Genomic DNA, 18,272 nt, shown 5'->3' with positions numbered 1-18,272 from the left:
AGGAGGTGCAGATCACGCTGCTGGAGTGGTGTCAGATCAAGGACCTATGCACCCTGCTACACAGTTTACAAATGTTGACGAAGATGTTTAGCACTGGCAATGTCATTCTCAGCGTGACAATTCTGGTCATCTAGATGATGGAGCACACTGTAGTTATTATTCGGAGTCAGGTGTTGGGACAAGAGGAAGGGGAGGAAATACATGAGGAGTCATATGCGGAAGGGATAACAAGATCTACGAGGTCCAGATGGTCAGCGGCACCTAGGCGGCAGTCATGGTGAGGGAGAGGGATTAACAAGGGCGCATAGTATCAGCAAAAAGTGTTGAGGAAGGTGCAGGAGCCCATGAAGAAATGGAGGACGAACTGGCAAAGGGCATGGAAGACTCAGCAGATGAGTGAGAGCTTGCTCACATTTCGGTTCTGCGAGGTTGTGGGGAGAGGGCAGAGGAAGGAGGCACGATTCTCACCTCTCTGCCACCAACACACCAAGGACTTGGTCCTCCTGGATGCACAAGACACATGAGCGCCTTCTTGCTGCACTACCTACAACATGACCCTCGGATTGTACGAATTTAAAGTAATCCTGACTACTGGGTTGCCACTCTGTTAGATCCCCGGTACAAGACAAAATTTGGCGAAATAATTCCTGCCATAGAAATGGACGCACGTATACAGGAGTATCTGCAGAAGGTGGTACGCAATCTTAGATCTGCTTTTCCACTAAACACCAGTGCTGCACAGAGTGAATCTCAACGCTTTGTCATGGATAGGAGGAAATGGTCTTTTACTTGTCCACATCTGAGGGACCGAGGGCTGGCTGCTGGGCTGAGATGGCGTTGAGTACGGTGTCCCTGCAGAGTTGCACTTTTGGTCATATACCAAAATGAGTTGAAAAAGGACAGATGCTGGTGGAAAGGGGAACAGGTGTGTTGGAAAGGGGAAAAAAGTTTTGGTCCGTGGATTTGGTGGTTAAGCAACAGTAACATTTGCTGGAGAAACACCATCTGTTACAGTGGGACTGGCAGATTTGGATAAGGTGGTATATACTATGTTACCGCTATATAACGAAAATTAATAAGAAAAGAAAGAGAAAGGTATATATCCCCATCAGCAGTCAGTGTCCACCGTGCTCCCAGATGGAAAAGGAGAGGTTGGCAACTGGAAGGTTTGGTGGAGGATACAGAGCTGTGTGGCTATGAAACTAATAGTAGCCTGAACCGAGTTAGACGCCATTCGGATCTGGAGACTGGGAGCCCTGTTAGCGTCACAGGGTCCACATGCCCACCCAGCCCAGGAACTCCCTGTTACCAACACAGGGGCCATTGAGTACGCTGACCGTGTGCGTAGGGGCCACACCTGTGGACAGCAGGCGCATCAGCAGCAGCAGGCCTGTTAATGCCACTGGGCTGCACAAGCAGGACTGGTAGGACAGGAGCTGGTCTTAACCGTTCTGCGTTACCAACTGTGGTGGTGGCCTGCATCGACACCCTATCCCTGCCTACCTCTGGCCTAAAGCCGCAATGGGTTCAACACATGGAGGTGTGCTCTTTCGGAGCATAATAGAAGACTGCGCACCTCCTTGATGGCTCCAGCCCCTTTTATAACCTGGGTCCGCCCCAAACCAGGGTGAACCACAATGCACCTCCTGGAGACAAAAGCAGAGTGACACGTCATGAGTGGCATAACTAGCGTCCTATTTGGAACCGCAACTTCAATGATGACCTCATGGCTGCCATGACCCAAACACCTCACCAGTAATCGTCTGACCATCAATAATGCGGTGACAAGTCATAGGGGTGGGCCTCTGCAAGCCATTTGGTAGTGGCCTGGCCACATCGTCAGGACACCTGATGCCCTGTGGTCTATATGGGACCCCCACATCAGGGGCAGGGCCAAAGAGTTCATTACCGGACCTAGTGTCTGATGCAGTAAGTGCCTTTAGCATGGTGTCTAGGCACAAAACAGGACTTAGACCCGGCACAGAGTGCAAGTACCTGTGCAAAGAGGCTTTTCGCACTAAGTGTGGGAGCATGCGCTGTATCCCGAAATGAAGACTTAGCCTTAGCAATGGCACAGTCAGGCAGAGCATACTCACTAGGCGAAACACTGTAGTTAGGCTGCGGCTGGGGTAAATCGGCACACGCATGCGCACTATCTGCCTCTCCACACTTAGACGTGGAGGAGAAAGTAGCCAGCTGGACAACCCAAGGCACAGCCCCAAATGGCAGCTGACGCCTGGGCGCAAATGAAACCGCAGCAGGCTTCAGGTTACAGGTTTTGTAACAACAAATACCATCCAAAAGAACAGGTGTACTTCTTCCCATGGATAATCTGATATGATCCTTTTTTTCACTGACACAACCATCGCTAACAAATGTAGATGAGGCCAAAACAGCAGCTGCTTCAATGGATCTCAAGTGCTCCATAAAGTGGCCTCTCCTCCACCCCAATTTCAAGATCCCAAATACTCCATTTCTTCTGTGGTGTCAATCCAATCGCACTTGCTTCCTAACAGCTCTCAAGTTTCCACCAGCCCTGCTGAGTATGGGGTAACAGAGATGGTTGAGTTTGCATAGCTGTTCAGTCGCACTATAGCCTGGGAATCAGAGGTCTGCTCCAAAGCTGCAATGAGTACAGACAAGGAAGTTATTATTATTTTTATTATTATTGATTTATAGAGCACCATTGATTCCATGGTGCTGTACATGAGAAGGGGGTTACATACAGAATACATATACAAGTAACTATAGACAGACTGGTACAGAGGGAAGAGGGCCCTGCCCTTGCGGGATTACATTCTAAAGGATTTTTGGGAGGAGACAGTAGGAGTGGTTTAGGTTGAGCGTCAAGTACGTATGGTGGTGGTGTCATTGAAGGTTATAGTCATTTCTGAACAGATGAGTTTTCAGATTCAGTTTGAAGCTTGCGGGTGTAGCAGATAATCTGACGTGTTGAGGTAGCGAGTTCCATGAGACAGGGGAAATGATCTGCGCAGATGGCCAGAAGCTTTGTGAGTGGGATCCAGGCCCCGATGAAGAAGGTGCTGAGCCTAATCTACACCCTCATTTCCAAAAAGTAAATCCTCCTGGTGGAGACAATGGGGAACATGATGAGGAGCACAGATACCTGATTGGAATGACAACTTTACTATTCGGTCAGGGCAGGAAGAGGTTGTCTCGGAGGACTCAGGACGAGGGGAATGAAAACACACAGGGTTATTGATGAGGTTGGAGACCACACTTACTGTCAAACCAAAGTCAGCCAGTTGATGAGGTCAGCAGAGGAGGTGGAGGAGGATGCTACTCACGACGAGGTTACGTTGCGTCTTCCTGGCCAGAGACAAAGTACTGGAAGCACGTCAACAACTGAATCCTGGACCACAACTTTGACTCTGAGCAGAAGTCATGTTGGCTATGCAGGTCGCATGGGCTGTAAGCCTTGCCTAGCCTGTGAATTTTTGGACATCGCAAAGGATCACCCAAGTCATGGAATCTGTAAGATTTGTCAACAATCTGTAAATAGAAGGCAAAAACTCACACCTTTGAGTAGTTCCTCCATGAAGTGTCACATGGATATGAATTGATAGCGTGAAGGTGTATTGCTCAGCTTTAGCCACTGTCAATGCAACATGCTAATTTGCCATTGCATGCATTGTTGCAGACTACACACAAGGGGCTGCTGTTATTTTGGATCTGCTTTTGTTTGGTCACTATAGCAATATCAAATTGCTCTTCAGGTGTGGACTTGGAGATGCTGTCTATGAACAGAAGTAAAAGCTAAAGGTGTGTGTTACAGCAAGGAGCCACCGCGGAAACACTTCGTTCAATTGTGAGGGGAGTCATGTTGTACTTTGATGATGAGCCCCGTAATGCCAGTGAGCAGCATCCTGTGCCACAGACCAACATTCTTACAGTGCTGTCTATACTGTTTACCGTGAGAGGAGCGTAAAGTCTGTATTTCTGGCAACTGGACATCAGAGTACCCGGGTACGGTAGGCTGTGCCCAGACAATAATGCGGGCACGCAACACTTTGTTTTATTAGCAAAACACATATCTGTTCTGGGTAGGCCGACTATTTATAGACAATAAGACTTGCTGCCTCTGCACTGTCAAATTGTCACATACAGTTTAAATCATAGAGGGACAGCAACACATGTTTGCATTGACTGTTGCTTTTCAAGATTTCCATGACTGTGTTGCAGAGCTGTGTGGTTTGCATTCACACTATCATCTGCATTATCTGTGAGACTTCAGCTAACAAGGGTATTCAGGGGGGGTAATGTGTTTTGTCTATGTTTAGGTAGGTAACTTGGAAGCTCTTGTGATGCGCCACTGGTAAGTCGTGTTCGCACACACACACACGCACAAACACACAATTACTGCTACACAGAGGGATTAGCAGGTAGTAGGCAACAGAATAGATTGTTCAATTATTTAAATTGTATGCATGGTTCTTATTGTTTGTTTTGGTAAAGTTAAACAATCATTTATCAACCCAACTGCCTAGAGTCCTTTTCCTGTTGCCTGGTTTTGCTGCATACTGGGGAGCCCACCCTGTACACGACTTAAAATGAAGCATAAGTCGCAATGTGAATTTCACTGTGATACAATGCAGCCTAGCGTGCCTGTGCAACCACCGCCTTCCCCATCAAGTGCATCTGCGTGCTCTTCATCATCTGTGACTGTGGGGACAGCAGTCACACATGGTTTTTCACACTGAACTTCCACTCCTTTACCCGCAACAGGGAGTGTGATTTGCAGGTCATCACTTGTTTTGGAAGTGGAAACAGAAGGTATTGTTGAGCTGTCAGACATCGAGAGAACCATCATTGGATGCACGCTACATTATATCCACGCCTGCACCTTCGTCACAGATTGGCTGGACTACCTGCAGTTAATAATTGCATTCCAGAAATGGAAAGGAGTGTAGAATGCACATGTGTTGTACCTTGCTTAGCAGCAAAGGAACACTAACTTAGTATTCCAGACAATTTTAGGATGGCAGAAAAAGAGTCAGCTCTTTGGGCAAATTAAATAGCGTGGCAAAAGTGGACAGATGGGTACAGTGGCCGTGTTCTGTGGGTACCAGGACAGTAAAAGAAGCCTCACTTTATATCCCTCCTAATGATCAAATGCAGCAAGGAATTCCCTGAGTTTTCTATAAAATTAGCATAGCTAAATGTGCATGAGGGTAGAATGCAGAGGTGCTTGAGATTGCTTGGCACAAGTGGCACAATAAAGGAGTCCAAAAGCCAGTTCTATGATGCCACTAAATGGCAGTATTTTTTGCTATCATTATAGCTTATTAAAAACAGAGCAGGAGGGTGTCCTGCACAGGTGCTAGAAATAGCTTGGCACCAATGGGGCACTAATGGAATACAACAGCCAGTTCTATGATGCCACTAAATGGCAGTATTTTTTACTATCATTATAGCTTATTAAAAACAGAGCAGGAGGGTGTCCTGCACAGGTGCTAGAAATCGCTTGGCACCAGTGGGGCACTAATGGAATACAACAGCCAGTTCTATGATGCCACTAAATGGCAGTATTTTTTGCTATCATTATAGCTTATTAAAAACAGAGCAGGAGGGTGTCCTGCACAGGTGCTAGAAATAGCTTGGCACCAATGGGGCACTAATGGAATACAACAGCCAGTTCTATGATGCCACTAAATGGCAGTATTTTTTGCTATCATTATAGCTTATTAAAAACAGAGCAGGAGGGTGTCCTGCACAGGTGCTAGAAATAGCTTGGCACCAGTGGGGCACTAATGGAATACAACAGCCAGTTCTATGATGCCACTAAATGGCAGTATTTTTTGCTATCATTATAGCTTATTAAAAACAGAGCAGGAGGGTGTCCTGCACAGGTGCTAGAAATAGCTTGGCACCAGTGGGGCACTAATGGAATACAACAGCCAGTTCTATGATGCCACTAAATGGCAGTATTTTTTGCTATCATTATAGCTTATTAAAAACAGAGCAGGAGGGTGTCCTGCACAGGTGCTAGAAATAGCTTGGCACCAGTGGGGCACTAATGGAATGCAACAGCCAGTTCTATGATGCCACTAAATGGCAGTATTTTTTGCTATCATTATAGCTTATTAAAAACAGAGCAGGAGGGTGTCCTGCACAGGTGCTAGAAATAGCTTGGCACCAGTGGGGCACTAATGGAGTACAACAGCCACTTCTTGTATGCCACTAAGTTTACTCAATTTTTGGTATTATAATGTCTTAGTAAGTAACAATGAGTTTGAGTGTGCAATGCAGGCAGACGTGCTGCAGATATCTTTGCACTAGTGGGACTAGACAAAAGTCCAATAGCCACGTTTAGGATGCCACTAGGTACACTGAGTGTTTGCTAGTATAATGGCTTAGTTATAATGAGTTGGAGTGTGCAATGCAGGCAGACGTGCTGCAAATGTCTTTGCACTAGTGGGACTAGACAAAAGTCCAATAGCCACGTTTAGGATGCCACTAGGTACACTGAGTGCTTGCTAGTATAATGGCTTAGTTATGAGTTGGAGTGTGCAATGCAGGCAGACGTGCTGCAAATATCTTTGCACTAGTGGGACTAGACAAAAGTCCAATAGCCACGTTTAGGATGCCACTAGGTACACTGAGTGTTTGCTAGTATAATGGCTTAGTTATAATGAGTTGGAGTGTGCAATGCAGGCAGACGTGCTGCAAATATCTTTGCACTAGTGGGACTAGACAAAAGTCCAATAGCCACGTTTAGGATGCCACTAGGTACACTGAGTGTTTGCTAGTATAATGGCTTAGTTATAATGAGTTGGAGTGTGCAATGCAGGCAGACGTGCTGCAAATGTCTTTGCACTAGTTGGACTAGACAAAAGTCCAATAGCCACGTTTAGGATGCCACTAGGTACACTGAGTGTTTGCTAGTATAATGGCTTAGTTATGAGTTGGAGTGTGCAATGCAGGCAGACGTGCTGCAAATATCTTTGCACTAGTGGGTCTAGACAAAAGTCCAATAGACACGTTTAGGATGCCACTAGGTACACTGAGTGTTTGCTAGTGTAATGGCTTAGTTATAATGAGTTGGAGTTTGCAATGCAGGCAGACGTGCTGCAAATGTCTTTGCACTAGTGGGACTAGACAAAAGTCCAATAGCCACGTTTAGGATGCCACTAGGTACACTAAGTGTTTGCTAGTATAATGGCTTAGTTATAAGTTGGAGTGTGCAATGCAGGCAGACGTGCTGCAAATGTCTTTGCACTAGTGGGACTAGACAAAAGTCCAATAGCCACGTTTAGGATGCCACTAGGTACACTGAGTGTTTGCTAGTATAATGGCTTAGTTATAATGAGTTGGAGTGTGCAATGCAAGCAGACGTGCTGCAAATGTCTTTGCACTAGTGGGACTAGACAAAAGTCCAATAGCCACGTTTAGGATGCCACTAGGTACACTGAGTGTTTGCTAGTATAATGGCTTAGTTATAATGAGTTGGAGTGTGCAATGCAGGCAGACGTGCTGCAAATGTCTTTGCACTAGTGGGACTAGACAAAAGTCCAATAGCCACGTTTAGGATGCCACTAGGTACACTGAGTGTTTGCTAGTATAATGGCTTAGTTATGAGTTGGAGTGTGCAATGCAGGCAGACGTGCTGCAAATATCTTTGCACTAGTGGGACTAGACAAAAGTCCAATAGCCACGTTTTGGATGCCACTAGGTACACTGAGTGTTTGCTAGTATAATGACTTAGTTATAATGAGTTGGAGTGTGCAATGCAGGCAGACGTGCTGCAAATATCTTTGCACTAGTGGGACTAGACAAAAGTCCAATAGCCACGTTTAGGATGCCACTAGGTACACTGAGTGTTTGCTAGTATAATGGCTTAGTTATGAGTTGGAGTGTGCAATGCAGGCAGACGTGCTGCAAATATCTTTGCACTAGTGGGACTAGACAAAAGTCCAAAAGCCACGTTTTGGATGCCACTAGGTACACTGAGTGTTTGCTAGTATAATGGCTTAGTTATAATGAGTTGGAGTGTGCAATGCAGGCAGACGTGCTGCAAATATCTTTGCACTAGTGGGACTAGACAAAAGTCCAATAGCCACGTTTAGGATGCCACTAGGTACACTGAGTGTTTGCTAGTATAATGGCTTAGTTATGAGTTGGAGTGTGCAATGCAGGCAGACGTGCTGCAAATATCTTTGCACTAGTGGGACTAGACAAAAGTCCAATAGCCACGTTTAGGATGCCACTAGGTACACTGAGTGTTTGCTAGTATAATGGCTTAGTTATAATGAGTTGGAGTGTGCAATGCAGGCAGACGTGCTGCAAATGTCTTTGCACTAGTGGGACTAGACAAAAGTCCAATAGCCACGTTTAGGATGCCACTAGGTACACTGAGTGTTTGCTAGTATAATGGCTTAGTTATAATGAGTTGGAGTGTGCAGAGGACAGGAGGGTACAGTGCCAGGGTTTTGGGTCTCGGGGAAGAGGAAAGGAAGCCTGCCTTTCTCTTCCCTCCTAATGGGGAAATGCAGCGACGAAATCCCTGACCTTAGCTACACAGAAGCTGTCTCTTTTTTCAGGTCCTGTCACCTATGGCTCTGACCCTGCCGGTACGAGCCCTTAAAAGGACTTATAGAAAGTGCTATCCCTAAGCTGTCCAGCGCTGTGTATGGAGCGCATACAGCAGTATCGGCGATAGGACAAAGACGGAGCTGCGCCAGTGATGTCTGACACCAAGGACGCAGAAGGCAGATAATGGCGTGCTGGAGGAAAATGTCCGGTTTTATAATGCAGGGACATGTGACATGGACATCCTATCACACATGCCGTTGCTTCTCTGGCTAAAAGTCCACTTAGCTGTGTGTGTGTCTGGGATTGGCTGACATGCTGGCCCGCCCCACAAGACGCGTGCGCTTAGGGAAGGAAGACAAGGAAAAAAAAAAAAATGGCGATTGCCATTATACAAACAGCAGTGATCTGAAGGCGCTGTTCACGCATACTATACACTGAAATGTCATAATAGTGTGAGTCACAGAGTGACTTACACTATTACAGCGGAAAGCCAGCTAGGAATTAGCTGTTTTTTTGCTGCTAGAACCATTATCGAACGTTTCGAGAACTATCGAGCTTTTGCAAAAAGCTCGAGTTCTAGTTCGATCTAGAACAGGCCCCAAAATCACTCGAGCCTAGAACTGGAGAACCTCGAACCTAGAACCGCGCTCAACTCTAATCCTCAGCCACCACTCTGACTCTGAGCACTAGTCGGGGTGGCTCAGCAGGTCGCATGCCCTGTAAGCCTTGCCTAGCCTGGTCCTTTTTGACATAGCAAAAGATCACCCAAATCATGTGATATGTAAAATTTGTCATGATTCTGTTAGTAGAGGGCAAAACCTCAGCAGTTTGATAACTTCTTCCATGAATCGTCAGATGAATAAATATCAAATGTCCCAGTGGGAAGCTCACCGTGCTGGAATGCGGCCTAGTGGAGCGGACCATCCACCGACTGCCCCTTCCAGTGCATTCGCGCGCTCTTCATCTTCTAGGATTGTGGGGACAGCTGTCACACCTGGTTTACCACGCACAGCTTCCACCACTGTATCCGCAACAGGCAGTTTGCTTGGTAGGTCGTCAGTTGGTTTGGAAGGGGAAACAAGTGCGTGTGTACAGCTCTCTGAGACATCGATAGCACCAACGTTGGATGAAGGCAACATCATGTCTACGCCTGCACTTTCCTCACAAACCTGCATTTTTCCAGGGACACCCTACTCACCACCATCTACACACAGATCTCTGTCCCTCAGATGTGAACAAATAAAAGGCCATTTTCTGTGACCCATGACAAAGCTAAGATGTTGACTTTATCCCTCTGTAAGCTCTTGGCTACCGAAATGCTGCCTTTCCGCCTAGTGGACACACAGGATTTTAGAGACCTTATGTCTATCGCTGTGCCCCAGTACCAGATGCCCAGTCGCCACTACTTCTCTAAGAAAGGTGTGCCTGCGCTACACCAGCATATCGCACACAACATCACCGCTTCTTTGAGAAACTCTGTGTGTGAACGGGTGCATTTCCCCACAGACACTTGGACCAGTAAGCATGGACAGGGACAATACATGTCGCTGACTGGGCACTGGGTAACTATGGTGATAGATGGTGAAGGGTCTGCTGCACAAGTCTTGCCGTCCCCACGACTTGTGTGTCAATCCTCTGTCTGTAAAAGTTCCTACACTGTTTCTGCCTCCTAAACCTCGTCTGAGTCCTCCACCTTCACCCCAAGCCTGCCTGGTCAGGCCACCAGCGTTGTAACGGCGCAGAATGAATCACGCACCCCTCATTACTATGCTGGCAGCAGAGTGCAACGGCATCAGGCGGTCTTTGTCTTGAAATGTCTTGGAACTAAGAGTCACACAGCGGCTGAGTTGTGGGCAGCTCTGGAGACTGAGTTTGGTAAATGGTTGTCTCCACTCAACCTGCAGCCTGGTAAGGCCGTGTGCGACAATGCTGCAAACCTGGGTGCGGCCCTTCGCCTGGGCAAGGTGACACACGTGCCTTGTATGGCTCACGTGTTGAACCTTGTTGTCCAGCAATTTTTAACACACTATCTCGGCCTAGATGGCCTTCTGAACAGGGCACAAATACTGTCTGCTCACTTTCACCGTTCAAGCGCCGCAGCTGAGCGACTTGCATCGCTCCAGAAGTCTTTCAGCCTGCCGGTTCATCGCGTGAAATGTGATGTGCCGACACGCTGGAATTCGACTCTCCACATGTTACAGTGACTGTGGCAGCACCGTCGACCCCTGGTGCAATACGTCATGACGTATAGCCTGGGCCAACGAGATGCAGAGGTGGGGCAGATCACCATCATGGAGTGGTCTCAGATCAAGGACTTATGCACCCTTCTGCACAGTTTCGACATGGCGACGAATATGTTTAGCACTGACAATGCCATTATCAGCATGACAATTCTAGTCATTTAAATGCTGGAACACAAGCTAAACACTATTCGGACTCAGGGGGTGGGACAACAGGAGGGGGAGGAACTACAGGAGGATTCATATGCGCAAGAGTCAACAACATCACCAAGGTCTAGACGTTCATATTCACCAAGGCGGCAGGCATGGGACCATGGGGGACAGGGATCAACAAGGGCGCATGGTAGCAGGCAAAATGTTGAGGAAGGTGCAGGAGAACATGAAGAAATGGAGGACGAACTGTCCATGGACATGGAAGACTCAGCAGATGAGGGAGACCTTGGTCAAATTTCAGTTGAAAGAGGTTGGGGGGAGATGTCAGTGGAAGAAAGAACGGTTAGCACCTATATGCCACAAACAGCATGGACTTGGTCCGCATGACTGCGCCAGACACATGAGCGCCTTCTTGCTGCACTACCTCCAACATGACCCTCTTATTGTCAAAATTAGAAGTGATGATGAGTACTGGTTTGCCACACTATTAGATCCCCGGTACAAGTCCAAATTTTGTGACATAATTCCAGCCATAGAAAGGGACGTACGTATGCAGGAGTATCAGCAAAAGCTGTTAGTCGATCTTAACTCGGCTTTTCCACCAAACACCCGTGGTGCACGGAGTGAATCTCCCAGTTGTAACTCGACAAACATTGGACGGTCTCGTCATCTTCAACAGTCTACCCGTACCAGTAGCACCGTATCTGGTGCTGGTAACAGCAATTTTATTGAATCTTTTCATAATTTTTTTAGACCATCCTTTGCAAGGCCACCAGAGACAACAAGTCTGACACAAATCAATGGCTGTAGAGGATGATACAGGAGTATCTCCAAATGAACATCGATGCCATGACTTTGCAACTGGAGCATTGCTCATTTATGATCCAAGATGAACAGATCTGGGATCAGTAAAGACTTTTCTACCTACCCCGGTGTCATCCTGGGGACAGTTAAGGATGGCGTATTTTTGAATGTGCTTGATGCAAATCTAGCTGTGAAGTGTACAACTGGGGCAAAAGTGCTGCCACTGAAGGGGTGGGTGTCTGTGTGGCCCAATTTTTGGAAAAAAAGGAGACTCTGCTTGGAGTAACCCTTTCTTACTCTGTTTTTAAAAAGGAGCCAAGATGAACAAGTCATGGTTCAGCATAGACTTTGCTGCCTACCCCGGTGTTATCCTGGGGACGGTTAAGGGTGGCGTATTTTTGAATGTGCTTGATGCAAATCTACCTGTGAAGTGTACAACTGGGGCACAAGTGCTGCCACTGATGGGGTGGGTGTCTGTGTGGCTTAATTTTTGGAAAAAAGGGAGATTCCGCTTTGAGTAACCCTTGCTTACTGTGTTTTTAAAAAGGAGCCAAGATGAACAAGTCATGGTTCAGCAAAGACTTTGCTACCTACCCCGGTGTCATCCTGGGGACAGTTAAGGATGGCGTATTATTGAATGTGCTTGATTCAAATCTACCTGTGAAGTGTACAACTGGGGCACAAGTGCTGCCACTGAAGGGGTGGGTGTCTGTGTGGCCCAATTTTTGGAAAAAAAGGGAGACTCCAAACTTGGAGTCACCTTGCGGTGTTTTAGATGATTTTAGAAGGACATGCCATGCCTATATCTGTGTCTTGTCCTCTTTTTCCTCGTTACGCTATTTTGTTTTCGCATGAGAATTTGTTCTTGTCACTTTTTCATGTGTTTGTGTTGTGTTGTGAGTTGTTTTTCACCTTTTGGACACCTTTGAGGGTGTTTTCTAGGTGTTTTTATGTGTTTGTGATTGCCTCCCATTGTTTCCTATGCGGTTCGAGTGGTTCGCCGAACCGGTTCGCTGAACTGAACTCGAACAAGACCTCCGTTCGGCGAATCGAACTTGAGCCGAACCACGACCGGTTCGCTCATCTCTACTGCTGAGTGAACTCCTGCTGATGGCGTGAATTACCAGCAGACCCCACTGCAATCTTAGCAGAATGCATACTCTCCCTTTTGTGAAAGCGTTTATCCTTAAACAAATTTCTGAGGCAGAAACAGCAACGGTCTTTTAATATAATAGATCACATTTTTAATCTGCAATTCTGGTAACTTCCGCAATTGAGAAAACAGTGAAGCCCTGACTGAACAGCCAGACTCAGGTGTATCTAAACTGTGTCATCCTGATTACAAAGAATTCTGGGTAAGCAGATTGTACAAAGATGTAACTGGCTTTGAATCTGCATTCTATCATGTGAACCCCTCATTGTAATATCATAGAGGGTGTTCAGAATGGATGGGGTCTTTGCTACAGCCAAGTGGACCATGGTATCCAATGCAAACATTGAAACCTTACATTTCTCAAAATGTATCTGGCATTGGGTGCCAACTTTTATTTACCTATAGCTGAATGTCATGTTTCAATAAGCCTTTTCATCTGTCTCTCTGACTGTCCACTTTCTGTCTTCTACTACACCTCTTTTATGCCACCATTGCTGATGGTCAATGCAAAGTCAATGCAGAATATACTTCCTGTCTATCATGTCATATACAGTATAATACTGCTGCTGACAGTGCTGATGTGGCTGGCCCTACACTGCCGAAAATCTCCTTGCTTGACTCTTCTTAATTCTCTACCATATAGCTCCTGCTGTTGACACTGCAATATAATGTCAGCAACACATCTACAACACACCTCCTGGCTACCCATTGTGTTTTATAGTGATAGACTACTGCTACTGCCAGTGCAGCCATTGCTGGCCTTACACTGCCGCACATCAACTTGACTGCTTTGTCCTAATTCTCTAAAGTGCACATTCTGCTGCTGCACAGCCATACAATATTTTACCACTACTGTTTGAGAAGGCATTATTTACAATGGGTGAAATAAGTTTTGAACAAATCGCCAATTTTCTAAGTAAATCTATTTCTAAATGACCTATTAACATGAATTTCTCACCAGATGTCGGCAACAACAAATCCAAGCCACACAGGCAAATAAATAAAACCATAGATGTCCATAAATTTAAGGATTTATAATAATAACTTACTTCCCCTTTGCTGCTCAATGACACTCATTCGGTCCTTGGCACATCTCAGACTGAAATCTCCAATAAGGCCCACAAGCACTAAAGATCACAATATCATGACATCACAATGTGCACAATGATATTGCATGCACATGAATTAAACCATTATGGGCCTCATCAGAGCTATAGATCTCGTCATAGCGTGAGAGCCCTGGTGATTTGAGAACTTCTGACTTTGATCAAATGGGAGCTGAGGAGCAAGATACATGTGTGTTAAGATGAGTTTAAGAATTTTTTCTATTTATTCCTTTGATGACCTTTTACGGTTCAGATAAATGGCGGTAAATGGACACAATTTCTCTTAAGCCATAAGCAAGAGAATTATGACAATGCAAAAACTCCACAATTTTGGTATCTGGGTATTTTGTTTACAATTTGAGTATAAATAAATTTTGTTTGAATATATTCTCTCACAATTTGTGGAAAGGTCACTGGATTCAGACTTTCACGGATTATTCAGTTTCCTTCTGTTGCAAGATATAGAGAAAACAACGCAATTAAAACAAGGTCTTGCACACTTTCTCAACTCAAATTTTGCCTGTATAGCTTTGTTATCTCCCTAATTAATCCCATCAGTTTTCAAACATCTCAAATCTTTAATTTAAAATTGCTATAAATTAATTCCAATCAGATCAATAGTCTGTCTTATTTCCACAAAACACTTAAATATTAACACTAGCATGCGTGACATCACAAATCTACACTTTTACTTAACGGGGGCCGTGCAAATCAGAGGGAAAAACTCACATAAATAACTTTTACAAGTTTATTTCAAAATTGCAAAATAAATTATGAATAATGCACAACATTTTAATTATATTTTTTTACAGAAAACACCAAAAAACATTTGTTTTTCCAAATTTCAAACAAAGATATGAATAGAGATGAGCGGTGTTCGAATCGAACAGTTCGTCAATCTCAAATTCGACCTGTTTTAGGTGACGTTTGAGTCGTTTGACAAACTTGAACAAGTAGCTTCAAGTTCGACAGTTCGAGGTTATGTTCGATAATGGTTCGATCACCAAAAGCGTAACTGGCTTTTCACAGTAATACTGTTATTCAATGTTAACACAGTGGAACCTTGGTTAATGAGAACAATCTGTTCTGGAAGTGTATTTATTAACCAAGTTACTCGTTCAGCAAAGCAAGAATTCCCATAGGATATAATTGCAATGCAGACAATTCCTTCCACAACTTGTTAAATGTCCTATCCTGGTCCCCTATTGTACCATTCCACACATGCAAACACACACACACAAACATATACCAACATATACAAACATACACGCACAGACACACACATTATGCTCACCTTACCTTCCATTCCATCGCCGGCCTCCTGGGACTTGTAGTTCGCTGGTACAAGATGTGTATCGGGTAACTATCGCGACCGATGCCGGAACTTCCACTGCCAGAGCGCTGACGTCATAGGCAGGAGCCGCTTGCCTCTGATTGGCCAGCGGGCTACCTTTGAGTAGCGTCTGACAGATGAAGTTCCTCCCTCGTCGCGATGGTTACCCGATACACGTAGTTCGCCGCAACAGGATGTGTATCGGGTAATCATCGCGACAATGGAGGAACTTCCTCTGTCAGACGCTACTCACACTGACACGCATGTACGCCACATGGAGACGTGGTCAGTGAAAAATCACTGATGTGTGTGCAGACCCATTAATTATAATGGATCTGTGAATGTCCATGATTCTGGTACGTATAAAAACTAGCTCCTTGAGCATGTCTCACAATATTATGTATAGGAGCACATCCGACTAATGAAGGATCACTGTCTCAAAAAATATTCGTTTTGGATGTTTCGGATGAGGATGTTTGATTAGCTGGTGGCAGGTACTCTTCATCAGACAAAGATAGTTCACTTTCATCATCACTTTGAAACATAATTGCTTCAATATCTTGGTCAGTCAGACGCTTGGAGGAAGACTGTGCCATTACTGACTAGATGTTAGCAATATAAAAGAAAAAACAATTAACCCAATCAGTTGTCCACTGTTTGCTTGTGTGTGATACACTGTAAGGATAAAGTGCCCCTTTCGTCCTCTCACCCTCAGCAGCTCTTACCTCTTACACTTTCTTTTATGTGGTGTACAATTCTCTGGATTTTTGTGGCTCACAAGCTCTACCCTTTGCAAGCTTCTTATAGAAACAAAGAGACAAAAAATGAGTCAGACTTCTTCTCAACATTATATCATCACAGGTCCTTCAGCAATTAGCTCACAGTGTATACTGTCCTCAGTACTCTCTACACAGCTCATTACTGTGTTCAGAAGAACCTGAGATGATGTCATGGCCGTATCACCAAAATTCTCACATGGTATGACATCCTCACATGGTATGATCCACCCCCCGGTCCCTCCACCAGCAACCCTGACTACAAATAAAGTAACTTGAGACACAAACACTGCTGAGTACATGATAAAAATGCCCCCTGTTCCATACAGATGTGGTTTTACCCAAAAAAGCATTGTTACACCAAAATGCCTATCAAAAAAATTATATGAACAACTGGATATTACCAACAACAACATTCTTGAGAAATACCTAGAGTTTAAAAAATTTAACTAAAGTAATTTTGCAGATAATAGCAAAAAAGTAAGCACCGAGGCCTAAAAGGCCCCCAATATGCAATGTAGGGCTAATGAAATAAACAGTATAATGAATAATTCATAATATAATTTTCCCATAAAAGTATGACATTATTACACTTATTAACGAGAACATACAAGCAAATTCCTTTCTTCTATAGAAAAAGATCAAATGATGGAAATATTCTTAAACAAGAAAAAACATAAATGTAAACAAAAATTGTTGAATATAAAAGGACCTCATGAAAAATAAACCTTTCATTCACTAAAAGTGTGCCATATGATGTGCAGAGGCCAATCAGATAGTTTTAATTCAGCTACATATTTTTTTTTTTACATACACAGATATTTGTGATGGTTTCTATGTGTGGCGCACATCACGTTGTCAAGATATCACCACCCGAAACTGCGCATACAAAGAGGCATCTCAGGCTTATTCCATACAGGAACTCTCAGTCTAGAGAGCACATAGTAAGTAAGATAGGTGTGCAATGAGGTGGGTTTTGTTTTTTTTGTGTAATCTGTTGCCCTCTCTTTGTGGTTGAACAAAATTGCATTAATGCATTCTTCATGAAAAGTGGATGTCAAAGTATCAGTTTTTGAAAGAGTATGGGTTTTTGTAAAATTTAAGGCAAATTAATTTCCACTTGAATAAATTCGCCAATCTCTAATTATACCAAAGGATTGTGTCCCGGTTCTTCTGCACAGAGCATCTTACAAATTTGGAGATCTTCTGCAGTTCTTACAGGCCTAGCAGGGACACTATGCCTCTGTTCAGAGCATCTTGCTTTATGAGATGCTCTGCGGTGCTTACAGATCTGGCAGTGACACTATTTCTTTGTGCAGAGCATCTTGCTTTAGGAGATATTCTGCGACTCCTTCCCTCGAACTGGCAGCTTGGTTCAATACACAGGAGCCCAAGTGGGTTCTGGGAGGTACTGGTTACTCAGCTGTTCCACCTTTCTGCTAATTGCTCAGGCCTCTTAACACAGTATGCTTCCCCAGAACATTGTCAGTTGTATTCTCTGGCTCTGCTGTGTGGCTGTTGCTTGTGTGTTGGTTTGTGTTCTGATCTTGGTTTTCTGACCCTGGACTGTTATTTTACTATCCGTAAGGTAGTGACTAGTGTTACAAATTGCAGCTCTAATTGACATAACTATTTGACCTATGTATGCATAACAATTCTACACTATACCAATTCTACACCGTGGACTGTAGTTCACAATGATACTGACGGTTTCCTTGATTTAGCATTTACAGTGAATGCACTTTGTTTTGTGATAACACCATTTTTTTAACCTTGCTTTAAACTACAACGTATGACTTGACAATACATCTTTTAAAGTTCCCCGTTACCTGAAAATATATGATATTGTGTTTGTAGCCTTAGAAAACGTTGTTAAGTATTGTCAGTCTTTAAACGTTATTAGACTTACTCAGACCCAAAACAATTTTGTCACAATCAAATCTTCCACCTAGTCATCCAAAGAACATTACGTTCTTCACGGTGATTTCTCATATATTACAATAGGTGTACTGTGCTTACTTTATTGTGTAAATTGTATGTCTTTTTTATCTAATAGATTTTTTTGAAAACTATATATTGATTTCATAAATTCTTTAAATAAAGAGAAACTCCACTTTAAAGACAAGAGAATAAACTTTATATAGATACTGAAAA

The sequence above is a fragment of the Anomaloglossus baeobatrachus genome, chromosome 1, assembly GCF_048569485.1.
Source record: "Anomaloglossus baeobatrachus isolate aAnoBae1 chromosome 1, aAnoBae1.hap1, whole genome shotgun sequence".
NCBI classification, from domain to species: Eukaryota; Metazoa; Chordata; class Amphibia; order Anura; family Aromobatidae; genus Anomaloglossus; species Anomaloglossus baeobatrachus.
This window is presented reverse-complemented; position numbering follows the sequence as displayed.